At 43.3% G+C, this 20,951-nt stretch overlaps 1 long non-coding RNA gene across 1 annotated transcript in view; it reads left to right on the top strand.

The window, feature by feature from the left end:
• The first annotated feature begins 14,513 nt into the window (after positions 1–14,513).
• Positions 14,514–20,951, top strand: part of LOC117203278 (uncharacterized) — a 28,282-nt gene continuing 21,844 nt past the window's right edge. Inside the window, exon 1 of the long non-coding RNA XR_004485974.2 lies at positions 14,514–14,810. This is a non-coding gene — a long non-coding RNA (uncharacterized LOC117203278). The remainder of the gene's footprint in view (positions 14,811–20,951) is intronic.

The following is a 20,951-nucleotide window of genomic DNA, read 5'->3' as shown; positions in this document are numbered from 1 at the left end:
CACACACACAGCCTCCCCCATTATCAACACCCCCGACTAGGGTGGCACATTTGTTACAATCGATGAACCTGTATTTTTGTAGTAATCACCCATGGCGGTCACTTAATGCATCCGAGCGCCACTTTACATAAAGTGGGGACAAAAGTGTCTACTCTCTTGTGAGGGTCAATTAGATAACATACCCAACCTGTAAAGTTTAATTCTGATACATTGTGGAGAAATACTATCCTGAGTGGTTATTTCCCAAATCTATAAATCTAATCCGTTTCTTAACTATGTATACACGTTCATACATAAAGACATTACTGTAATGTGCTTCCAAGTCTCTTTCTTACCATTGCCGTGCATTTTTTTCATTCATTCCTCAGATATTTAATATGCCTACTATGTGCTAGCACCCAGGCAAAGTATCATGGGTGACACAAAGGTTCCTCTGAGCAGGTACTGTCTTAAAAGGGCTTCATTTTAGACAAGATGCTTATGGTTACCTTGTCAATGATTTGGATTTGCTCTGCTAAGTTTCTTGTGGAAACTTAGTCATAACAAACCATGTGGCTCCAGTAGGATCACTTTAATGAGAAATGGGCATGAATGCCTTTTCTCACCAATGCAGAAACTGCCATATATCCTGCTATGAATGGGCTGGCTCTGTCTGGGTAGCCTTGGTAACGTACATCCCGTCCAGATTACCAAAAAGCCATGCTTGCTGCTTCTTAAGAGATTCCGTGAATGGTGCCACCATATTGAACTCTCAACTTCCAAAGGGATTTCCATCCAAAATCAATTTGGCCCCAATGTGTTTTCCACTTGGGAGATCATGTACAACCCACAGGCAGACCCTCTTGTCTGTAGTGTTTTCCTGCTCTCTTTTTCTCTCTGCAGAAAGTGAAGTCCACCCTGAAGAACTCTGGAGCATATGCCCTAACAACGTTCTCTTGTGCATTTCCAATGTGATCATCTCGCAAATAGTGCTTCCTTGTTCTTTCCTGCTGTTTCACCATCCCTGCTTTTCATGATGGAAACCTCAACTCCTTGCCTTTTTAATGGCAAATTATTGCAAGGTTACCAAATGGTTCTGATCCAAGTGGACAACAGGCAAGACTGAACCCTGGCTGAAGTTACGGAGACACTGCTCTACCATCATAAGGGCAAGAGCCTGGAAGTTGCCAGCTGCATTCTATGGTCACATCACTCTTTTTCTCCTTATACTGTTTCTTGTTTTTATGATATTTTGGAATTAATTTTGAGTTTCATGCAGGCAAGAACCATGTCTGATTCATCTAATATTCCTTAAGTTCCAGCAACGAGCAACGTTCTGGAGAATGCCACTAAATACTTGAGAGGTGACTTTGCACGGATCCAGCTGCATTCGCACCATTGATCTTTTGGGCTATGAACTGGTGAGCAGTGCAGTCCAACCCCAAGGGACAGATGGCAGCCAGCTCATCCGTAATGGAACTGGACGAGCCATCTTTATTTTATTAGCACCTCTCTCTAAAAAATAGAAATGACCGGCCACAAATAAATGAATAAATGAATAAAGCATATCTGAAGACATAATCCAATCCCAAAGGATTTGCATTAGCACTCTATTTCTTGGACTATAAAGATTTAGATGGCCTCCGCCTGGCAAGCCATGCTACTTGGTAATTTGGGGCAAATTACTTAACATCTCAAGGCCTCAGTATCTCCGTCTCTATAATAAGACGGATGAATAGCCGATACCTGAGGGCCCTTTTAGATCTGAAAATATTTGATTAGATTTCTGTCAACAATCGCTAAACATTGATTGACTCGACTGAATGAGCTGAAAAGCAAATGTTTACCATTTGATTCATTTCTGTAAAAATGTATTAAAAATGTATTTTCTGTAAGGCACTGTGCGGAGTACTGGAAGGGCTCTCAAACAGGGTATGGCAATGCTTTTGTCTCCAAGGAACTGGTGCTTATTCTCTCAGAGGTGTCATAAAATTATCTGAAAATTAAGTAAAAGAAGTAGGCTAGAGTGAAGGCAGTTGTTTTTTCTTTTAACAATTATGCCACTGCTTTCTCATAATCAACATGAATGATGAACAGATGCAAATGAGTTTGTCCCGGAGGGTGGTCAGTCTCAGTCCCCTCATCTAATGCCACGCCGTCTCCCCTTCCCAGCACACGGGGACCTCCTGCGTCTCTCTGCTTCAGCCTCCTCTCCAGCTGTACCTCTTTCTGGGGTGCTTTCTTCCCCTGCTTCTCCCAGGACACTATTTAACCACAGAATCTCCACCATCTTCCTCTCCTCCCACTGACCCTGGTGCCTCCCTCCTCTGTGCTCCCATCACCCTGGCCCTGACCTCCACTCCAGCAAGGACATGGTGTTGGAATTGGTTTTCGGGTGAGGATTTCCCTCCTGGGCTCTGGGTTTCCCAAGGACAGGAGCTCCCTGTCTAATTCACCTGTACCTGTGCCCACCTTACGACAGATGGACGTACAGATCTCTCCGAAAAGATTTGCTCTTTACCTATCCCACAGCCAAGGGCTGCAGATTTATTTGTAGCTTTGCCTTTCGTAACCTCATTACTGAATAAGAATCAACCTCCCTGTGCAAAAGCCAGTCTCACGTTTGGGAGGTTGACATCATCTGAAACTCACCCCTTCCTGTAACACTGGAAGGACCTAGATAAAGGCATTGACCTTGAGTAGCCAGGCAGGCAGGACCGTGGGCACAGTCAACCCACTCTCAGGACTTCTTTCTCCGTCTCTTTCTCCGCAGCGTATTTCACCTGCCAGAGTGCATGCCTGTCCTCCCCGCTGTTCTGTCCTCTTCCACCCCTCACCCCACCTGTCACCCAGTGCCTACACATGTTTGTGTGCAAATCGAATGAGCACCGGATTCAGCATAACTGCTCACATGTTGACCTGTTACTCTGTGCCAGGCGCTGCTCTCTGAACTTCACGTGTAATAACATTCAATCCTCCAAACGACCCAATGAGAAAGTGTAGTAGTGTTGTTGTCAGGCTTCCCCAGAGAAACAGAACCAATAGGATAGTATGTAGCCTACTGAGAGAGAGAAAGAGATTTTAAGGAATTGGTTCATGCAACGGTGACGACTGGCAAGTTCTATTTCTGCAGGGTAGGCCAACAGGCTGGAGACCCAGGGAAGATTTGATGCTGCAGATGGAGCCTGAAGGCCATCTACTGGCAGAATTCCCTCTTCCTGAAGGAGATCAGTCTCTATCAAGGCCTTCATCTGCTTAGATGAGGCCCACCCACATTATAAAGAATAATCTGTTTCACTCAAAGTCTATTGATTTAAATGCAACATCTACACGGATGTTTGACCAAATATCTGGGTACCGTGACCTAACCAAGATAATACACGTTATCACAGGAAGGTCCCCTTGTTACCCTCATTTGACAGAAGAGGAAAAGAAGGTACAGACTGTTTACATAACTAGCCCAAGTCACATGGTGACATGTAGCCCAATTGGGATTTAAACTGGACAGTTGTCCCAAGAGCTTGTGTTCTTAAGCCCTGAGTCAAGCGATCTCCCTGTGAATCACAGCAGGGTATTCCATACTTTGCCATGAGGTTGTACAAGGGGAAGAGTTGAAAAGGAACCACCTCTTTCTGATAATTGTCAAGGTCAATTCTACAGTTAAGTGTAGCATTGAGCCAGAGTGCAGAATCCCAGAGGATGACTGCATATTAAGTTTGGTCACGTGATTCCAAGCCAACATCCACCTGAACCAATTCCCTGGGCCTCACAAGGCTGAGGAAGGTTCTGCCCCTGGAGGCTCTTGGTCCGTCTTTGTTTTTGTTTTTGTTTTCTGTATATGTGTATGTGTTTGTGTGTGTGTGTGTGTATACCTGTGCATGATTCGGGAGAAATCTTCTATGGGCTCCTTGGGGACACCAATGATGGATTTCTCTAGTTCATCACCTCTAGCTACTCCCTGCTGTTTAGGACTGAATCCTAGGTGGGTCCTGCCCTCGTCCCAAACCTCCAAAATAGTGTCAATTTGCTGTAAAAGCTCAAAGTGCTGGCTCTGAATTCAAAGAAAACTGGGTCAGAATCCCACCTCTGCCTTTATCAGCTAAATACTCTAGGGCAAGTTATTTAATCCCCCAAGTTCCCATTTCTTCTGTACTATGGGCTAATCAGGATGCCCACTTGGGAGGTCATTGTGAGGACTTAGAAATAACGATGCAAGTAAGGCACACAGCCCAGCACCTGGCCTGGAGACGTGTTTAATGGGTGTGAGCCTTTTTGAAAGATAATTAATGCTTTATTCTAAATATTTCCTCATTAAAAATCTTTTTAATAGAAAAGTGATGAACCAAAGCAATCTCTTGATTAAGACTTTCCATATGCCTCATGGGCTGCAAAATGTCAGAACGATCCGAAGGGTTGCTCTAGCCAAGAACCTGTCCAGCTGGGCCTCCCTCACTCTTCCCACGGCCTGCTTTCGGTGACCGACCTCACCCCAGGCCACCGGTCTGGATGAAGCCCTTCACATCCTCTCCCCACGTATGGTCATCCACCTGCAGTGACCCATTCTTACAATAAGAAAGCGGGCCCCAGCGGACACCACCGCCTGCCGCCCTGCAGGGGCCCCGCAGAATGCGGGCACCACGGCTGTGGTCTTGGTTGGTGGAGGCAACTGTACCTCACTTGCACCCCCGTTTGTTTCAGGAGGAAAACATTGAAAGCGATCTTCCACGGGCACTGACTTTACTCAGTCTCTGTGGGAGATTAAGTGACTGGGTCTCCATGGCTCTGATGTCATTTCAAATGTATGAGCGTTGGCCCAAAGCTTAATGCATTTCAGCCATGATACATTCTTGACTTTGCTCAGGCTGCAGATCCTCCACTTAACAGAAAACAGTCATGGGCCCGATGAAAGCGACCTTCCGGGATGGTACCTTCCTTTTATTTTCCAGTCTCCAGTAAAAGGCCACACCTCTCACCTTGCAGCTATGGCAACACCCCGGGGAACCTGGCCAAGTACGCGGACCTCACAGGAAATGATGCACATTCCCCGAATTCCTCACGGGGAAAAAGGGGCCTCCCTGTTTCTGCCCCACACTGTGCAAACACAGGAAGTGTGGAACAGCTGAGGAGAGGGTCAGAGGCTGTTAAATGTGTCAGAGTTTCTGGGGGTCAGACACCCTGGACATCTGACAAGTTAAAGTTGAGCACCTACTTGGTGGCAGGAAACGTGCTACATGTTAGATTCACAGCTGTGCACGAGGCACCCTGTACCATCCTGGGGGGTCTCACATTTTCTCAGGGACAGACAATTCATCACTGTAATGGCAAGGGGGTGCAGGCTGCCAAGTAGAAGCGCGGGGCGTGAGAGAATACAAAACACTGGGCTCTTTGGCGGGGCTGGACTCAGTCTGGCAGCTCATTAGACGATGCCCTAGAAAGTGAGATTTTAGCTGAACTCTGAAGTGTGATTAAGAGGGTGCTTCGTAAAGAAGAATCCAGAAGAGCCTTATAGGCTGAGCTGGAAAACCGTGGGACTGACGGAAGGTGGTCGAAGCTTGCTGGATTCCAGGAACTAAGAGAAGCGCTGAGTGGGTGGCGTGCCGAGGCAGGGGGCAGAAGCCAGAGCACACAAGGCCTACAGACCCTGTGCATGATTTTTAATTTTATCCTACAAGGCAGGGAAGCCACCGAAGGTTTAAGAAAGGGATGAGAAGATTAGGTTTATCTTCCAGAAGATTATTTTGGCCAAATGGAGAATGAAGTAGTGGGAGACAAGATCAGACGAGCTTCAAACAAAAACTTTCACAGCAACGTTCACGGCAGCACCATTCACTGTAGCTAGAAGGTGGAAAGAGCCCGAATATACACCGACTGATGAACAGAGAAACAAAACGTGATAAACCCACACGATGGAGTGTTACTCAGGCTTAAAAAAGGAATGACATACAGATACCTGCTACAAAGTGGATGAACCTCAGAATCAGAAGCCAGACACAAAAGGTCCCGTGTGGTGATGATTCCACTTTTATGAAATATTCAGAATAGGCAGATCCATAGAGACAGCTGTCAGGGGCTGGGGAGGGGGAGGAATGCAGAGTAACTCCTTAACAAGTATGGTGATGGAAAGTTCTGGAACCAGAAATGGCGACGGTTGTACAACATGGTGAATATACGTAATACGACTGAACTCTACGCGACTCCAGCTTTGGGTTCACCTTTCCCTGAGGCTGCACCAACGATGCTTCAACCACACTGACTCTCGTTCCCCCAGTTCAGGCCTGGCCGCTCATTAGAGACAGACATGGGGACGCCAGACGGATCTGCTCTTTCACTTCCTCACTCAAAATCATCCCCACGTGTGGACGTTCATGTTGGTTATGTTGAGAGCATTGTTATCAACATAACATCTTAATAAGCACAGCACTGCACTGTTTACAGAACACGTTCCCGTCTCTTATTGAGTATCTTCTCCACTCAGCAATCCTTAAAGCAGATATTGTTAACTGCATCTTATAGATGAGCAAATTGGGTTCAGAGAGGTTAATTAACTTGTTTAAAATCCCACTGTGAACAAATATCAGACCAAAAATTGGGATGCAAGTCTTTGGCCTCCGAGTCCAATATTCTTTCCACAGTGTCACCACTTCCATTCTAGAAAAACAGATCTCTGCATCCCGATAATGTGAACATTCTATCTCCCTTCACACCAGCAAGATGAAGTGGTCTAAATTATTCACAAAAAGAAGGACTTTTGCCTGACTACACAGCAGCCAGCATTTGACCACACATTCCATTGGGTTCTTAATTGGAAAACATTACAAATATTTCCCAGTTAATTTCTTTGTAAGGTCTCCAAGCTAGAAGCAGATCTTTTTGAGGTCATTGTAAGAGATCATGTTTGTGCATGTGTATGGGTGGGTGTGCGTGTCTGATCCTCTTAATCCCAAAAAGATCTGTTCTATTTCTAAGCACATCACAGGCCTATGATAAATGCTTGTTCACACTGAAATAAAATTAATATGAATTCACTTAAATTTTACAAGTAATACTTGTATAGGTGATGCAACACGTCACACTTTGGAGAGAGCCAACTATCCAAACTTGAACCCAAAATGAATGAATATCTGTAAGCTCGCCACCAACCTCAGAAAGGTTTCGATTTACTTAAGCAAAAATACTGGCCTCCACCCTAGACGATGCTCAGATCATCTCAGAGCACCACACGGGACATGGCTGCACATGGCACTGAAATCAACCCGAACTCAGTTTTCGAACTTTACATCCATCGCTCCCGCCTCTGTTTCATAGAAGATGAAGGGGAAGGTGAGTGCTACCAGGAACAGGGACTGCTAAACCATTTGCCCCTCTGACCCCGTCATCTTGACTCTGGGGACTCGGCTGTCAGGGGCCAGCTACACGGATGATGCTGAAACGCCAAGGACAGATTGATCCCCGGAGCTGGACATGCCTACTTGCTCAGAGTTATCACAAACGGGACCACTGTCAGAGCGAGAAAAGAAAAGCAACCTAAACACATAATTAAAGGAAAGAGATTTAAGGAAACCTCAATCAAACTCAGAGGTAAGCAAGCAGATAACTATTAGGTTGCAGAGAACCTCCATAAAGTTCGCACATGTGAGTGATCTTGTCCTGCATTTGGTGGGTCACTCATTGTGAAGGTTACACTGACCATCTCGGAAAGAGGAGCCAACGGACATGGGTGCGGGTTTCAACTCTGCTCCACCAGCCGTGAACTGCGTGGCACTGATGCTTCTGTGATTCCCTTTTTCTCATCCACACAATGGGAGTAAGCATTTCATATGATTTTCATGAGAAAGTGCTTAGAATATTAATTGAAGAAGAATGTGTGGATGTGGCTAAAAGAACTGTGTTTATTGAATTAAAATAATAATAATTAACATTTTTAACACCTTTCTACGTACCGAGCTTACACCAAGAGCTTTTATCTAGCTCATCCTTCAAAAAATAACTTTGTGAGGGAGGAATGGTTATCACGCCTTTTTTTAAAGAGGAAACTGACTTAGAAAGTCAGTCAGAGTTTCAGCCACACACCGGCTAAGGAGTCCTAGGGTTGCGGCCCCAACAGTCAGTGCACTTTAAGTCCGCATTACGAACCACATCATAACAGAAACGACAAGCAAAAGAAGGAGGAGAAGCGGAAACAAACTTCACAGATTATCTTGTTCAATCCCCATAACAACCCTATGAGGTAGGTATTGTCAAAGCCCCATTTCACCGATGAAAACATTGAGGGAAGGAGAAAGAGAAGAAGGGGTCTTTGGAAACCACAAATAGTTTGCCAGACATGTTTGAAAAGCAGCACAGGGACGTGGACGAAAGTGGACCTTACAGCCAAACCTCCTGGGTTCGAATCCCAGCTCTGGCACTTAGTTGCTGTGTGACCTCAAGCAAGTCACGTCACCATCCTTGCCTCAGTTTTCCCGTCTGAATAATAGGGACAACAGTAGCACCAACCTCACAGGTCGTTGTGAGGATTAAACTAGTGAATGTGTGCTAAGTGCCTGCTCGTTCAAGTGTGATCTGCCCACCATTAGTGGCACCTGGGAGCTCGTTAGAAATACAGAGTCCTGGGCCCACTTCACACCCTGGACTGGAGCCTGATCCCAGGAAGTGTGTCTGCACATTGAGGAGAGCCCAGAGCGATGCATGGTAAGGGCGATGTTAGCTGATGTCTTTATTCTCATTGAAGCTAATGACTCAGACCATCAGAATGAGGCGGGAGGGGACACGGGCGGGTGGGAAATGAACCTGGTGAAGTCAGTTGGGGTAAATTATGAAGGGCTCCACCCAGGCAGTCGGGTGCCATCCTGAAGGTCCCAGAGACAGACGAGGCCCTAGAGGCTGGGAGTGGGGTCATGGTCAAGACAACATTTTAGTGTTCCCTTCCAAATAAGGCCACCAAACTAATGACCAAGCATTAAACAAGCAAGTGTTGCTAGATTCTCTGGCTGTAGACAAAACCCCTGTGACCGTCCAGATCCTCCAGATGTCCTTGGCTCTCCCCCGGGGAGCTGGTGGACAGAGCCTTGCTCGGGCCTGCGTCCCATGCCAGGCTCACCAGGGGCCGCTGAACAAGTGAAAGTTTCTCCTTTTCACTCTTCCCCACGGGTGGACCTAAAATTAAGCAAATGAGTCAATTCATGTTAAAGGGTATTATAAACCAGGAAACACTATGAAAAAGTGGAGATTCCTTATTGGAAAATCAATTACTTTCTACATGGAAGAATCACCAGACACACCCCAGGAAAACCTGGACCCTAAGATTCAGAACTTATTCTAAAAAATATCTGGGAGATTCTAATTCAATAAACTGGGGGGGGGGGGTACAGGGGGAGGGAGGAGTATGATAACCTCTAGGAAGAAAGACCAAAAGTCTGGGAATTTTTTAGAAAACATGCCTGGATTGTTCTAATGGGAACTTACGGTTTGCAGGGGTAGTTCTCAAACTTGAGTGTGCATCAAAATCTCCTGGTACCTGGGCCCTACCCTCAGAGTTCCTGATTCAATAGATCTGGGTGGTACGGGTTTGCTAGGGCTGCCGTAACAAGCATCACAAACGGAATGGCTTAAGCAACAGAAATTAATCGTCCCACAGATGTGGAGGCCAGAAGTCCAACATCAAGTGTTTGCAGGGTTACTGACTCCCGAGGCTGTGAGGGAGAATCCGTTCCGTACCTCTCTCCCAGCTGCTGGTGCTTTGCTAGCAATCTCTGGGGTTCTGTGTCTTGCGGATACATCAACCCAATCTCTGTCTTCACGTTCACATGGCATTCACCCTGTGTGCATTTCCATGTCTAAATTTCCCTTTTTTATAAGGACACCAGCCATATTGGATTCACCCAATTCACTGATCAATGAGGATGACCTCATCTTAACTGATTACATCTGCCATGACTCTATTTCCGACGAAGGTCACATCCGGAGGTCCTGGGATTTAGGACCCCAACATATGAGTATTAGAGGCGCACAATTTGACCCATACGACCTATCTTACCCTTTACGTAACTCACAGCCCCCAAATCCTAATGAATCCAGATCGTTGTAGCTATGAATGACCCATAGCACGTAACTTTCTTTCTTCTCTCCCTATTCAGCTCCCTCTAAATACAGATTTCTCTGCCATTGTATCTTCCCTCCTGGACTCCTGCACGTTCTCTGGGAATAAAGCCCTGGGCCTCCTCAGCAGGACTTCTTGGAGCAGAAGTCCATCAATGCCCATCTTTGTGAAGGCGGCTTTCACCAGCTCAGTGCTGCTTTGTCACTCCCAGCCCTTCTCCCTCCCAGGACCCCAGTGATTCCCAAAGAGCAACAGCCTCCTGACGCATCTATAGAGCTGGAAGTCTGCAGTTACCATGGTTAATATTTCTGACTTGATTGGCACCACCAGTAATTGAGCTGCAGTCTCTCGAGTGCAACACGCTCTATTCATTAGCTCCTATTGTGTTGGACCATTGCATCAAACCACATTATCTTTCCGCTTACAAAAAAAAAAAAAAATGAAAAAGAGAAAAGAAAGGAAGGAAGAAAAGGCAGTCATGAATACAACGCTGCGTTGCCATATGAGATGCTGCAGTTTTGCTTTGAGGGTGAAATCATTCAAGACGGAATTTAATGTTGTACCAGCTCTGGCCCCGTCAAGAATGGTGAGATGTAAAGTGAGAAATCTTAATTTTGATGGCACAGTCACACAGAATCAGAGCTAGAAATCAAAACTAGCCGAGCCCCAGTGTTTGCGTCATGAAGGCAACTGCTCGTTTGTTTACCATCCTGTCAGCGTGCTTAGAACCATCTTTGAATTCATGTCTCCCTCACATCTATTTATACCCTGCCCCCCATCCCCAGGATTCGAGAGAGCTTTTGTGAAATTGCAGGAGTTTTTCCTTGAGGAATTACTGAAAAGTGTGTGGATTTGTAACATCATCCTTGCATGTTTAATAATCATGGCAGTGTTTTGTTTGTTTTCAAGCTGGAGACGCTTCACTTCTCCTCATTGGAATTCCACTTTTTCTTTCTCTCTTTTTTTGCTCACTTACCTCACCACAGTTCCTGGAGCTATACTCTATACTATCAGACTGTGTGGACTTGTGTAGTATTAGTAAGAATAACAAAGGAAATGCAAAAAAACTATAAAAAGATGGGGGTTGTGGTTTAAGTTTGATTTTTTTTTTTACATTCCAGCATTCATTTGTAAAACTATTCTGGTTTGATCATTTCTGCCCTAGGATATGGGAAATTATGAAACTTCAGAACCTGAGGGTGGACATCCTTGACTGTCACCTGCTCACGGAGGTTGGAGGACACAGCTGTTCTGGAAGGATTAGCCTCACCTCCAATCACTTCTCAAAACTGGCCCTTCTCGGTGCATGGGAATAACATGGGGTGTCCAGTGGATTTACTCTTCATAACCTGCCTCAACTTAACCCTGACATGTCTCTCCTCCCAAAGTCTCTCAGGGACCCATTTCTCAGCACCCACTCTTCTCACATGCAGGCCTTATGGCTCAGGCCCAGAGCTCAGAAATCACCTCATCTCTATAGCAGCCTCTGCTCCCTCTCTCTACTTAGAATCAGGTTAACTTCCCAAAACTACCGTTCCTTTATTTCCTGAGAGAGTTTACAATATTAAAATTATAGCCCCTCCCAAGAAAAAGAGTTGACAGATTTAACGTCTGTCACCACCACCACAAAGTTTTGTTCGCCCAGCACTAGGTTAAAAAATAGAGTCTGATATCTGGAGGCCTCCCTGCATTCTCTGATTCACTGCAGGCTCCACCACTCCCTATCGCCCTACACTTGACAGCTTCTCAGGCTGTGATAGCTGCCTGGCCTTGAAGACAGCCATGCATATGTGCTTGCTACTCTTACTGAATGCAGCACATTTTAACCCATCTACCTGGCTCTTCAATCACCTAAACATCGATGTCTACCCCACATTTCTCCTCCCTTCCAGTCAAGTTACACTTGATTTATTCCATTTCACTAAGGCTGATCTCCAAAGCTCTTATTTCCATTTCACAACTTTGTACCCAAAAGCATGTTTTGGGGGATTCCCCTTGCATGGGATGCTTTTGCTCCTCCCCTTTATCCATCTAGACATGATCTGCCATCCCAGTCATGTCCCTGTTCCTTTCATGAAGCCCTCTCTGTCTTCCGGTCCATACCCATTTGCCCCAGATGAGCACCGTACAGAGCCCCTCACCCAGCTGCCTGGATGGACTGAGTCAATCTAACTCAACTAGAAGTTGCTCATGGCCAGGTTGCCTCCACTCTCCTGGTATATATTATATAGCACTAAGTACATAGTCGGCGTGCGCTCAGTAAATGCTTTAAAATGATTCATCTGTGCAATGAAGACAATAGACATGAAATAATCTGCTCTAAAAAGCACCTCCCACCATGAAATGAAGCTGTTCCTCTCTTTAGCTTCCTGGGACTCAGAGTTCTGTCATGTGCAATTGCAAAGTCCAGGGAAACTTGTGGATTCTCCCCCAGGGCACTTTCTGAGCAAGTGTTGGGAAACGGGTAACTGATTCTCCAGGCCCTTCCAGCCAGCTGTGTCTGTTGCATCACATCAGAGTAAAGTTACAGGAGGACACTTCCAAGCTTGGCTCACAGCCAAGCCCAGGCTCTCGCCACAGCGGGCTCCATCTTACTCCCCAGATACGCCATACCCTAACCCTGCCTGCACCCTGACCTCGACAGCTCCTTTTCCTGTGCTCTCTTTGCTGAAATGTCCTTGCTTCTTCCTACAGGACCGTCCCCAGTTGCCCTCTCCTCTGAGAAGCTTTCCCTCAAGCTCCCTTTCTCCAGCTGATCTTCGCCTGCTCTGTGTCTCTCCAGCCCCTTGGACCTGTGGCTCTCGGCTGGGGGCCCCTCTATACACTCAGGCTAAGATTCACCACTTTGCTCTCCTCCTAAGAATCCCTCACACATCACAACCACTTACCCTTGAATTTTGCAAATACCCAATCTGAGTCTTGAGTGGGAACCTGGGAATGGGTGTAAGAGCACAGGGTGTCCCTAAAATCACCCTCACCCCCTGACATAAACCGCCACATATTTCAAGTCGCTGAGCACAAGATCTAAAAATAGCAGATGTCTACAAAATGTTAATTGTTTTCCTTCTTTCTAGTAGTAGGGAATATGAGCTCTAACATGATGCCTTCCCAGGTATTTTTTTTTTTTTTTTGCGGTACGCGGGCCTCTCACTGTTGCGGCCTCTCCCATTGCGGAGCACAGGCTCCGGACGCACAGGCTCAGTGGCCATGGCTCACGGGCCCAGCCACTCCGCAGCATGTGGAATCTTCCCGGACCGGGGCACGAACCCATGTCCCCTGCATTGGCAGGTGGACTCTCAACCACTGCGCCACCAGGGAAGCCCCCCAGGTATTTTAAATAATAATGAAATATTCCATCCCAGGTAGATATTTAATTAATTTCAATTTTATTCAAAGTTAAAATTTAACATATGCTCAGTTGACAATTAAGACTATGTATAAATCACAATTTATAATGAATTCTAAAGTGAGCTATTACTTGGGGGTTATAATTAATAAGCTACTTCTTTGGTCCAATTTACACTCTGGGAAAGGAAATGAGGCTTGATGGATGGGGGACCAGCTAACAGGGCAAACCCCTGGCGAGGTGTGTTCCTACCCCTTCCTCACTTGACCTTGCAATCAGTCTGCGGGGTGGGTGTCTTTACGAAGTAATTCAGGACCTTGCAATCTGGACGCTGCGCTTGCTCCCAGATCTCTTCCAGACATTTCTGTGGGTCTGTGTTTGCCGTGTGTTCAGTGAGAGGCATGGGAGCAGCAAACATGCTGAGAAAACTTGAGCGGCTGGTCTTTTCTATTTAAGGGAATCTCAAAGCACATGCCATAAATTATCCTTTCCTTGGTTTCTTATTCACGCGAGGAGTCCTGAGCCAACCCTCGGAGTGGCCCGTGGCAGCACTGTTCTGACAGGCAGGTGGCAGGGCAGTCACCCCACCCAACACGAGGCTTGCCTTCATGTTCCACGTCCTTCTCCACCTGTGTAGTGGAGATACTAAGTGCCGTTTTAAAAATAAAGCATGTTTAGAGCCTCCAGGATAATAAATTTTGCATTACCCTCCAGTCTCCTCAAGTCCAGGCTCTCTGCAAATATTCACCTTTATTCTTCATGCCTCTTTCTCTGAACAAGTGTCTGCATACAATCTTGTTGAGGATTTTATTATTTTTCCAAAAAAAAAAAGAACATAATTTTTAAGTAAACAGAGAATTCTTCTAGCTTGGACATCTCTCATCTGTACCCTGGAGTGTGGAGGGTTAATATCTCATGAAGCCACAAAACAGCCACCCCCGGGGTGTGCTGACTCTTCCAGATCTTTCCCTCCCCAGAAGAGGCCCTTCCAAAACCCCATGGGGTGTGGGATCCCACAGAGTTGTTTTCCTGACCTTCAGCTTTCTTTCCCGTTGGCCAAAACTCCCCATACACAAATAGTTGTATCTTAAGAATAGAACAAAATTCTTGTCCTCAGCTTGACATACTAAACTACTGGCAGAGATGTATTCTCGGGACAGCTTTTTAAAGTCTGTCTGCAAACAGCACCAAGATTAAACACGTCTCCGGAGCCTGAGTGGGGATGGCGCGTCTTGACAGGAGCGGTCCTGCAGGCCAGGAGGATCACAGCCCAGGCTGCACACACGTCAGGAGGTCTAGACAGTGGCCCTTCTAATTCTGGAAATGCAGGCGATCAGCAAAGCCAGCAAATGGGACGATGGCAGATCCATCTATTATGGACACAACTGAGTAAGTGAGATATATTTATGAATTCAAGACGGCTTAGTCATTCTGTAAAGTCAGAATTTAAAATCCCAACCAGAAATAGTCATATAATTTCTCCTTTTAAGTTACAGGGTTTTATATAATGGATACGAATGAAATATATTTCACAAAGTGAGAAGCGCTTCTGCGCATTTAATTAGCAAATGGCGACACTTGGTCGTTGAATAGACACGGAGAGATAACGTCTACTTTTGGATTTCTGTGTTCCGAGGTCGCCGTTGTGTTTTCCTGTTGCTGTGTTCATTAGAATTTAGGAATGCTTCTATCTTGGCCTGACATCACTTCCAGATGTATCATGGGTGTGATTTTAAAACGCTTAAGGAGGAGAACGGCTTTCCTGCCCACACTTGTGCTCATGGTGACAGCACATATGTTAACTCCAGTTTTAGATGAGAGTAGGTGAACCTGATACTTATTGCTGGCCATAGTCTGTGGATTTTTTTTAGCAATTGATCTAAGAAATATCTTCTTAGAGTTGCACGATGCTTCTGCAGGTAGAAACAGTAACAGCCTATGATTTTATACCCAAAGGGAATTTTTACATGAAAAAAATCACTATTGTGAATGTAGAATGGAATATTATGCAGGCAATAAAATGAGGTTTATAAAAGGAGGTATGTCCATTTATATTTTAAGTGCTAAGAAAAAATTTTATGTATAACAATAGGAAAAATGCAAAATATTCTATACATATACACAGTTGAGATTATATTATATTGTGTATGAAGAATTGTATAATTTTTATATCAAATTATATATATATATGTATATTTCTATCTAACTACACATATAAACAGTGATTATGTCTAGTGGGAAGATCAGGGTTACTTTTACTTTCAAATATGTTTAAAAGTAAATTTATATGATATAAATATGTTCTTATAGTTTCTGAATTTTTATAAGGACATCTTATTTTTTAAGCAAAAAATGACATTTCAAATGAAATGTATTTATCTCTGCCATCCCATTATCAATAAAGGAACAAAGTGAAATTGCCTGGTCCTCTAATTCTGAGGATACTTTGGCTTTTCAGTTTTTCCAAATAACAGTCCACAGGGAATAGAGGAGAGAGCTGTTTCCCAAGAGGCTTAGGAAATGCTTTCTTCCCCATGAAGTATGACTTTTAAAATTAAGTTACAAAATACCGGGGAAACAAAGTGCCGGGGGGACAATGGAAGCTTCCATGACTGTGAATTGTTTTCTTTTCCACATTCTACTATATTTTAGAATATTAAAAGCACCCCCCCCCCATAAATGAATTGATGTTGAAAAGTGAAAGGCTCAGGCAATTCAACATACAACCAATACTGATAGGCACCACTCAGGACCTCTGCACCTGGTATAGTGAAGGTGCCAGGATGCAGAAGTGGGGAGCCACTTCCAAGGGCCTATTTGCTGCATAGCACCATTTCCGCCTATGATTTTTTTCAAAATCATTATTATTTACTTTAAAAGGTAGACGTTGTCCGCTAAGGATCTGAACAAATTAACTAGTTGCACATACGTGCACATCTGGGCTTAACAAGTCAAGCTCCTCCCTCTGGCTTTTCCTGGCTCCCAGATAACAACACAAATCAAACTAACTTCAAGTCCATGACCTGCGTGTGTTCTTTTGTTTTGCTTCTCACCCTTGGGGAAGTGCCATGGATGCAAAACACATGGTAAAAAGTACCCCAAATAGGTCCCTGCAAAATCTGACCCACCACTCCCTTGCGCCCGGGCTGTGATGGCTAAGGTTGCCATCCTGCCCTCATCTCTCTGCCTCTGTTTTAATTCTCCATCAGCTGGAAGGAAGAAAATTAGTACAGGAAGAGGGAACAATGAACACACTGTAATTTTTACAATACACCAGCAGTAATATTGTGACAAACAGCTCACAGTGTAATTCAGCATCTCCGAACACTCAAGTACAGTGGAGAACATGACCGGTACTTGAAGAGCTAACAAATGACTTAGGGCACCTGTGGCCTTGAGCACCTTAGGTTCTCAATACTGATGTACTGAATGAACAAGCAAATGAAAGAATGAATGTGTGAATGAATGAAAGCAGATAGTACCTGAGAAAAATCCAGGGAATTTTTTCTGATACATTTTTTCACCAAGTTCTTTATGTATCTGTTGGGAAGTTTCTTATTTTGTTTTTAATCAAATACCTTTTATTTCAAACCATGAGTCATAAAGCAACCTCAAATGGACCACTGAAAACCATACAGCCATAGGGTCTTAAATCAGGAGAAACCTTTTAAAAATCAAAGTACACTTCCCCAAATGTATTCTATTAAATAAAGCATTTATAAGGTTCTTAGAAGTTTCCCAATTTAAATGCAAGTGAGTGCCTGAGAAGCAAAAGTATTCTGCTAACGTACCCACCTTTCACATATATTTTTTCCAATGCAACACAGCCCAGTTCAATATAGCATTTAGAATGAAAGTTATGATAATGTATTAAAAATGTAGAATAAATGAGGAATTTGTGGTGCTTTACATTCTTCCTTTTTAAAGTAGTGAAAATTAAATAGCAAGAGCTAAAACAAACTGTGTAGCAAGCAAGCTGTAAAGGGGGTGATCTTCAAGCAGGTTCGGAGCACATTTTTTTAAGTATCATTTAAAGTACTGAAATATAAACTCTCCCCGTTAAATTGTTTAAATTTAGGAAGAAACTAGATGCAGTACTAGGATAAAATAGAACAACAACAAAACGAATGAAAAAGCTCTTTCATATAAACTGAGAAGAGCTTTTTAAAAACATTTGAAGTTCAGGTACTTGTTAACTTCATCTAAAACAAGATAAATATTCAAGTGCACTTCCTCAAATAAAGCAAGCCTATTCAAGGACACCACAAGTCAAGAAAATACTTGCTTTGTTTAGATGAAAAACTTATTTGAATGCTGTCTTCCTCAACTATTGCCACATTGAAACAGCCTTACACATATTTTACGGTATAGTTTTCCAGAAAATACCTTAAACTATGTTAAAATATAAACTCACAGATCAGAGGTAGACTAGCTCCTGCAGCGGCACCAATAACATTTCAAAGACCCCAAATTTCCTACATCATCATAGGCATGACAAACTCAACTGAGGTATTAAAGTTCATGCTGATCCCAACTACATGTGGGAAAAAGTAGATTCTACCCTAACTCAGAAATCATTATATAAAGTTTTCTCTCTTTTTAAAAGTATGTTACTTTCATTATAAAAATAATACCCACTGATGTAAAAAAATTCTTGAAAATGCAAACAGAGAAAGAAAGAAGAAAAATCACCTTTGGTACTTTGGGCCTTTCTTTTTAAAACCACATTGGGATCACGCTGTATATAATTTTGTAATTAGTTTATCTTTTAATTTAACATTATATCTTTAGCAAACCCTATGACATTCAATGTTCTTTAAGGACACAGACTACAATATATTTAACTGTTCTCCTACTCTTGGTTAGCTAGGTGTTTACCAATCTTTGCAGAAAATAAATAACATTATATTAAGTGATAATGGAAATTTTATGTTATACTATTAAAAAAAAAAAGATAGACAATGCTTCCGTTTAAAAAACAAACGAATACAAAAGGAAAGAACAAACCCAAAATAACAGTGGCTCGACAAAGAGGCGTTTAGTGCCTCTCCAAGACAGCTGTCCTCCTTGAGTCAGCTCACAATACCAGAATATTTTGTTCTCAAGGCACTTTCGTGCCAACGTGTACTTCTGCCACCGGGAGCAGAGAAGAGCAGGCTCAGAGTTGGGCCCCAGTAAGTAAGAACTGACATCTATCACCTCTCTCCTCAAGCCCATGCTAAACTTCCAGGAAGCAGAGCTCAATCCTCTGACCAGTCATTGGGAGAATGAGACACGAGTAAAAATTTTTCATGCCTAACACGCGGATCTTCTAGAACCTTACAGGAATCAACATCACCTCGCCATACCTGTAGATTCTGGGATCTCCTTTTCCCTCCTGATAACACACCTCCTCTGCCCTGGCATGCTCTCAGCTACATGACTGCTCAAATACTCCAAACAGTGGCCCAAGCCAGGCTTTATAGTATTGTACTTTCAACCCTGATTAATAAATTAATAGGTCAAGTCTTAGAGACAAGGAGCCAGTTAATCAGTTAGGTTTTATCTTGGTTGCATATAGCAATGGATGTTTAGGAGGAGGTACCATAATATAACAGAATTCAAATCCCAGCTCTACATCACAATCAGGTGATGGAGTTGGAAAGTGTGTCCCTCGATCAGGTAGAAATGGAACCAAGGTCATCTTACACTATAAAACGGAGACATTTATTGCTTCCCTCTCAAGCATCCTTCTCATCCCTATGATTCCCCTACACAATATTCTCTCTGGACCATAGAGTTCCTCAAGGAGTGATAATAATAATATGCCTACTCACAATAATAGCAAACACTTACATAGTAACATTCTTAAATGCCAGGCACTGTTCCAAGTATATTACATGCATTATTCCTTTACTCTTCACATCAGTGCTTTGAGGTAAGCAATGTTGTTTGCCCCATTACAGATGAGGAAACTGAGGTATACGGAAATAAAAGAGCTTGCCCCAAATCACACCACTACTCAGTACTGGAGACAAAATTCAGACCACAGCAGTTTGGCTCCAGAGACCCTGGTCTCTTTCACTGTACACTTGCATTGTGTCAGGATGATTTAGGTTGGTTTTTGAGAGCTCTCAAGACAAGTATGAAAGGGTCATCATTTCCATTTACAGATGGAGATCTACTTACTTCAAGGTCACCCCTTGTGAGCATCAAAACAGAGATCTGAACCTGGCACTGAACACAACTCCACAGCCAAGTGTGTTTCCACTCTGTCAAACTGCTGGTTGCTTTACTGTCCTACGACCTACAGACCAAGTTCTTTTATCCAATTGTACTTTTGCCAGGAAGAACAATTTGTTTATCCACACACAGCCTCTCTTTCCATTTTATTGTACTCCCCATCCTTCTTATTTTTTTTTTAATTGAAGCATAGTTGTTTTACAATGTTTCAGGTGTACAGAAAAAGTGATTCAGTGATATATATATCTTTTTTAGGTTCTTTTCTGTTATAGGTTATTACAAGATAATGAATATAGTTCCCTGTGCTATACAGTAGGTCCTGGTTGTTTATCTGTTTTATATAGAGTAGTGTGTACCTGTTAAACCCAAATTCCCAATTTATCCCTCCCCCACTTTTCCCCTTTGGTAACCATAAGTTTGTTTTCTATGTCTGTGAATCCATTTCTGTTTTGTAAATAAGTTCATTTGTATCATTTTTTTGGATTCCACATATAAGTGGTATCATATGATATTTGTCTTCCTCTTTCTAATTTATTTCACTTAGTATGATAATCTCTAGGCCCATCCATGTTGCTGCAAATGGCATTATTTCATTCTTTTTTATGGCTGAGTAACATTCCATTTTATACATATATATACACCCCATATCTTCTTTATCCATTCATCTGCCAATGGACATTTAGATTGCTTCCATGTCTTGGCTACTGTTAAGTAGTGCTGCTATGAACGTTGGGGTGAATTAGAGTTTTCATCTTTTCCAGATATATGCCCAGGAGTGGGATTGCTGGATCATATGGTAACTCTATTTTTAGTTCTTTAAGGAATCTCCATAAAGAAATTGGTGGCTGCACCAATTTATATTCCTACCAACAGTGCAGGAGGGTTCCCTTTTCTCCACACCCTCTCCAGCATTTATTATTTGTACTCTTTTTGACAATGGCTATTCTGGCTGGTGTGACATAATACCTCATTGTAGTTTTAATTTGCATTTCTCTAATCATTAGTGATGTTGAGCATCTTTTCATGTTCCTGTTGGCCATCTGTATGTCTTCTTTGGAGAAATGTCTATTTAGATCTTCTCCCCATTTTTTGACTGGGTTGTTTGTTTTTTTTGATATTGAGCTGTATAAGATGTTTGTAAATTTTGAAAATTAAGCCCTTGTTGGTTGCATCACTTGCAAATATTTCCTCCCATTTTGTAAGTTGTCTTTTCATTTTGTTTATGGTTTCCTTTGCTGTGCAAAAACTTTTCAGTTTAATTAGGTCCCATTTGTTCCCTGACTTCAGGCTATACCACAAAGCTACAGT

The sequence above is a fragment of the Orcinus orca genome, chromosome 13 (assembly GCF_937001465.1).
Source record: "Orcinus orca chromosome 13, mOrcOrc1.1, whole genome shotgun sequence".
NCBI classification, from domain to species: Eukaryota; Metazoa; Chordata; class Mammalia; order Artiodactyla; family Delphinidae; genus Orcinus; species Orcinus orca.
Note: the sequence above shows the minus strand (reverse complement) of the source record. Positions and strands in the feature narration are given on the sequence as shown.